The sequence below is a fragment of the Solanum stenotomum genome, chromosome 3 (genome assembly GCF_019186545.1).
Source record: "Solanum stenotomum isolate F172 chromosome 3, ASM1918654v1, whole genome shotgun sequence".
Taxonomy (NCBI): Eukaryota; Viridiplantae; Streptophyta; class Magnoliopsida; order Solanales; family Solanaceae; genus Solanum; species Solanum stenotomum.
In genome coordinates, this window is record NC_064284.1 from 40822337 (window position 1) to 40828000 (window position 5664).

Here is a 5664-nt window from a genome sequence, read left to right on the forward strand (position 1 = left end):
AAAATGGCAAGACAAAATCCAAATTACAACCCTTGAATAAATTGGATGGCAGAAAGAAAAACAAGACAGACTACCAAGACTCATTCTTAATGGGGAGAGGAGTGGCCTCCCAATTGTTCAGCTGGCATTAGGACCAATGAATTGCGCATCCCTGTCGCTAGTGCCTTCTCCGAGTTCAACCATATCAGACTCGACAAATAAATCTTGAAAATAGTTGATAAATTCTTCGTGAACCTCCAGCACTGGCTCTGGGAGTGGTGACTCAGAAGATTCTATTGTGTGGGATTTAATGAAAGATTTGTATATGGGTGGTATAGGCTTGGTAAGTGACCATACATCTCTCTTCTGCTTCTTGGCCTTCATTTTGTCTTCGACTCTGGGCTTGTATCCTAAGCCAAAAGTACCAAGGCTCTTTCGTGGACACATCGGATAAGCTCTCCCATGCAAGAAGATCCCCAAGCCTTTACCTGGTTCAAACCCATGCTTCAACATTTCATTTACCATCATCACCGACGCCATGGGCAGTTGTTTGAAATGATATTCCCCTCGAGGATATGCTCAACAACCACTACATCAAAAGCTTGATAAACCAGTGCCTCATTCTCATTATTCGCCTTGATAAAAGGTAGGGAAGATTCTTTGTAGACTGACAGATCCCCCTCACCAGGAACAACCACTTCTTGTCTGTCATATTCAAACTTAATCATTTGATGCAACGTAGAGGGGACTGCCCCAGCCCTATATGCACCCATGGTCTCCCCAACAATAGATTGTAGGATGCACTGATATTCAACACTTGAAAATTCACGGTGCAATTGACAGGCCCTATTTTTAGTACGAGCTTTATCTCTCTAATGGCATCTGTTTTTGACCCATCAAAAGCTCTAACACATATGTTGTTAAGTCGTACGCTTTCGGCACTAACATTCAATTTTTGTAGAGTCGATAAGGGACATATATTTGCTCCAGATCCTTCGTCAATTAGAACTCGAGTGACATATGAAATCTCACACTTTACAGTGATATGGAGGCTTTGGTTATGTCCCGTACCCTCCATAGGTAGTTCATCATCTGAAAAGGTGATGTGGTTTACCTCAAAGATTCTCCCAGCAATCTTCTCTAACTGACTCACTGTAACTTCATTAGGAACATGTGCTTCGTTCAGAATCTTCATTACAGCTTTACGATGTTCATCTGAATGTATTAACAATGACAACAAAGAGATTTGGGCTGGAGTTTTCCTTAACTGTTCCACAATGGAGTAGTCTGACAATTCATCTTCTTTAAGAACTCTTCCGCCTCCCCTTCAGTGACTGGACTCTTAACTTGCATTTGGTCATTTTTAGTTTTCCTTAATTCAGCTAGGGCATAACATCTTCTCGAATGGGTAATTCCTCCTACTTCATTGACTTGTTTTCCTTTGTATGTCACGACGGTGGGCTCATAATTCCAAGGGACAGCCTTGGGATTAGTCCTTGGAAGTTGGGACACTGTCCTAATGATCACAGGTGGAATATAGACTCCTTGCATGACCAAGATAGGCTTGTTTGGCCCTCTTGGAATAACCAAACTTGCCTCTCTCTGTCTTGTCCAAACATCTTCAAGCACTCATTTCACAGTTAGGATGGGCGTGTTTGATGGGTTCAACCTTTCCGACGTCCTTTCCACTCCTGATGGCATCGTTTTTGTCAAGTCAACAATATTCGCTGAATTTTCTATATCAGTTCTAACCTTAAGGATTGGCTTGTATGGGACTGCAACTTCTTCGCAACCATTCATCATTTCTAATATGTTTGTTTCAGTATGCCTGGGCAATAGATTTTGATTGATGTTTGGTCCATTTGGGCTTTCAACTATAATTCAATGAGTATCGGTCAAATCATGAATTGCCCTTTTCAAGTACCAACACCTCTCTATGTTGTACCCTGGGCATCAGAACAATATGCACAGTGTTGAGAATAATCTAGATTTCTTGGGGGAGGATTTTACATCTTTCTTTCAATAGGACTCAAAACATTCAACGTCCTTAATTTTTTAAACAAGCTAGCATACGATTCTCCAATAGGGGTGAATTCATCCTTAGCTCCATTTACCCTCTTGTATTTTTTTCTAGGACGAAAAGGAAGTTTAACAGTATTTTGGTGAATTTGTAGGGGTGGTGGATGATTTTGAGGAATTGGGGCACGCCATTGCGGATAAGAAGGTGGGACAATTGGCTGTGCGCTGAAAACGGGATATAGAGAGTATGGGATGGGATATTGTAGAATTTGGGAAGGACAATAGTGTTGCGGGGGATTATCTTGGACATAGGTCTGAGGCGCTGATGCAATTGTAGCTACATCCTCCCTTCTCTTCTTCCCTCCAATATTTCCAGAACCATTTTGAAGCACTTGTGTTGTGGATTTTAAGGCAGCTTGGCTTACAATCTTTCCAGACTTGATGCCATTTTCCGCCATTTTCCCAACCTTAAAAACTTCAGCGAATGTCTTCTCGACGGCAGAAAGCAAGTAGTGAAAGTAATCAAGTTCTTCCGCTTGGAGAAAAACGTCAATCATCTCCGACTCCTTCATTGGTGGTTTAACCCTAGCAACTTGCTCCCTCCATCTAACGACATATTCACGAAAAATTTCCGTGGTCTTTTTCCTCGTGTTTTCTAGTGAGGAGCGGTCTGGCACAATGTCAATATTATATTGGAATTGTTGCACAAAACATCGAGCCAAGTAATCCCATGTATGCCAGTTGGCAATATCTTAATCTATGAACCATTCAAATGCAATTCCCACTAGGCTTTCCCCAAAATAGGCCATAAGCAACTCATTTTTGCCCTCTGCAACCCTCAGTTGATTGCAATATCTCTTCAAATGAGCTATGGGATCTCCGTGACCATCGTATTTCTCAAACTTTAGAGTTTTAAAACCAACAGGCAAATGGACGTGGGGAAACATGCACAAATCGCTGAATGAGATGCCTTTGTGGCTTCCTAGTCCCTCCATATCTCTTATGCTCTATTCCAAACTCTTCATTTTCTTAGCCATCTCTTCATGTTCCTCATTCTTAACCATCTTTTCAACTTCGATAGGGGAACTATATTGATGAATGTGGGGATACGATCTTGGTATTTTAATTGCCTCTTTAAGGGTGTAACCATGATCATGACAAACTTTGGACGGAGGATTATTGTTGGGCATCATTGTTGGTTGTGGAATGATATTAGTCGGCGCAGTTGGCATAAAGAGTGGATTAATCATCATATGGGTACTCAAAGGGCGTACCGTAGAAATTCCAGCGACGTTGGATGTGTTAGCATAGGGGTCGAATCCAGGTGGATAAATGGGATCATTTGTCGACACTTGGATAGAGGGCGGTATGTTTGTATTTAGATAGTCACGTATTGAAGAAGGCGGAGCTTGTCCACTCGTCCAAACTTCGTACATATATGTCATTTGTTGTCTTAATGCGCTTACCTCTTCTATCGACACTGTTTCTTGTGAAGTCATCTGGTTTCAGACCTCATCATTGTCAGACTCGTTCCCATATTTGTGGGCCATTTTCTTCTTCCCTTTCAACCTTATGTTGTAGGGATGTGATGCCAGCTTAACCACAAACCAATCACCTTTAAGCTAATATGTCTTTCTCCTTCTCTCTCTCTGAATGAAGTAGCAAACATATTAGTGTTAAGGAATCGTGCATATTGCATCCACATATATACTTCTAATATGGAAGACCTTATGTTTCATCCCGGCTTATCTAGGCTTTTTCTCCTCTTTAGTTATTCTTGTTAAAAAGGTCTGATCAAACCCATTGGGTTGCCTACGTATCATGTTGGTGCATGAATCAGATCTTTACGTAATTCGAGAATATACATTAAAACTTAACTTTTTTAAAAAAAGAAATATATATACATATAGATATATATTTATGCATTCAAACTAATGGGAAAATTGAAACCAAACATAAGCATAACTTAACGTATCATTTCAATGTTTGGAAAATAAGTAGGAACACAATGAGAAAATCATCAAACAAAAGTCAATAACTTAAACAGACACGACCTAGACAAAGTGCATAAATGTAGAATTAAATAAAGGACTTAAACTAAAGAAAACGACACTAATGAAACAAATGCTTGTATCAACTCTCATATCCCAAAAACATAAATGTCGTGCTTGCATCCCCATTTGCTCGCTCATGGAGATGGTGGTCTTAAACGACCTCCTGCACTCTGATATATATCTTGCACCGACGTCAAAAGGTACTTCAGCCAAAAATTGTTCACGGTTCATCTCTTGATAATCTAAACCTATTTAGGCAGTGCGATCAGCCAAACGACAGACTTTTGATCGAAGTGAATTGCAAGTCTGATTCCATCCTTGTATCTGTTGATCACTGGAGGCCACCATTTCTCTAGCACCTCTTTCTTGAGTTGAGATTGACTCTATTTCCTCTCGAAGTCTTCCCCTTTCACGGATGTAACGACTTGGAAAAAAATGATAGGTTAAGCAAGAGCCTTTGACTTTGTGTTGACTTTATAATGAGGTTCTATGAGGGTTTTATATGTAATTTCATTTTAATTGTGTAACTCCGACAATTTAAAATGAATAAGAAGAAGCTTGAAATTGAAAGTAGTCATTTTTGGAAAAAAATTCAGAATCTGGAAATTCGGCCAAGTGTGGAAATCAGTGAATTTTTTGCCAACTTTGAGCAGTCATAACTCCTAGCTCAGGATGATCCAGGAGTAGTTCCAGTTATGTTTGGAAATCCCTTCGAACGATCTTTCCAATGCCACCGAGTTTGCTCGATTCCGAGTTCGTATGAGCGAGTTATGCCCTTTGAAAGTTGGGCAGTTGGCAGGGAGTCCGTCCGGAAATTTAAGGGCATTTTGGTCTTTTCACAAATCTTTTCTTTTGAGGTTATATTGTTGTGTTAGGCTGTTTGTGGATCATTTTTGTTCCATTTTAAAAGAATAAGAGTTAGGGTTCTTGAGTGAAGAAGAGAAGAAGAGAGGAAGAAGAGGAGTTGGAGCTAGGGTTAAAGATTTCTTGGTGTTTCTTCTTCAAATTTCGTGGGGAATTCATCTTTAAGGTATGGGGATCTTTTATCCTTGATCATTCTTTCTTTCAAGGAGCCCAATCAAAAGGTTTTCAAGGTCTTTCAAATACACCAAAATCCTATTTCGAATTCTAAGCATGGGTCCTTGCATTAAATGATTTCCAATGATGTTTTATGTTGTTATTAATGATTATTGATGGTTTTAGGAAAGAAATCTTCATGAACCCATGCCTTTACAAATTCTCTAAATTTGGCCTAAAGTGGGTGTATTGATTTTGTGTAATTTGATGGACGATTATTGTGTAAATTGTTGTGGGCTGTTCATGTATGTATTTATCTATGTTGAATTGTTAAGAATTGTTATTGAATTGAAGGATGTGGGATGTTAGCCTTGAATGGGCAAAATTGTGAATTGGTCTTCATGTTGATTATGGGCTTATGCTTAGCTTAGTTTGTATAGTTGAATGTTGTTATTATCATTGTTATTGTATTGTTAATTGTTGGAATATGAGGATGATGAAGATTGCCATGGAAAGAGGGTAAGTTGATCAAACTTGATAAATATTGTATAATTGGCATGAAATTGAGTATTGTGGCTTATGGCCTTTGAAAAGG

The 5664-nt window shown here is 39.4% G+C and overlaps 1 pseudogene; it reads right to left on the reverse strand.

Annotated features, from left to right (window-relative positions):
• Window positions 1-1242: 1242 nt before the first annotated feature.
• LOC125858952 (uncharacterized) overlaps window positions 1243-5664 on the reverse strand; it is a 94803-nt pseudogene continuing 90381 nt past the window's right edge.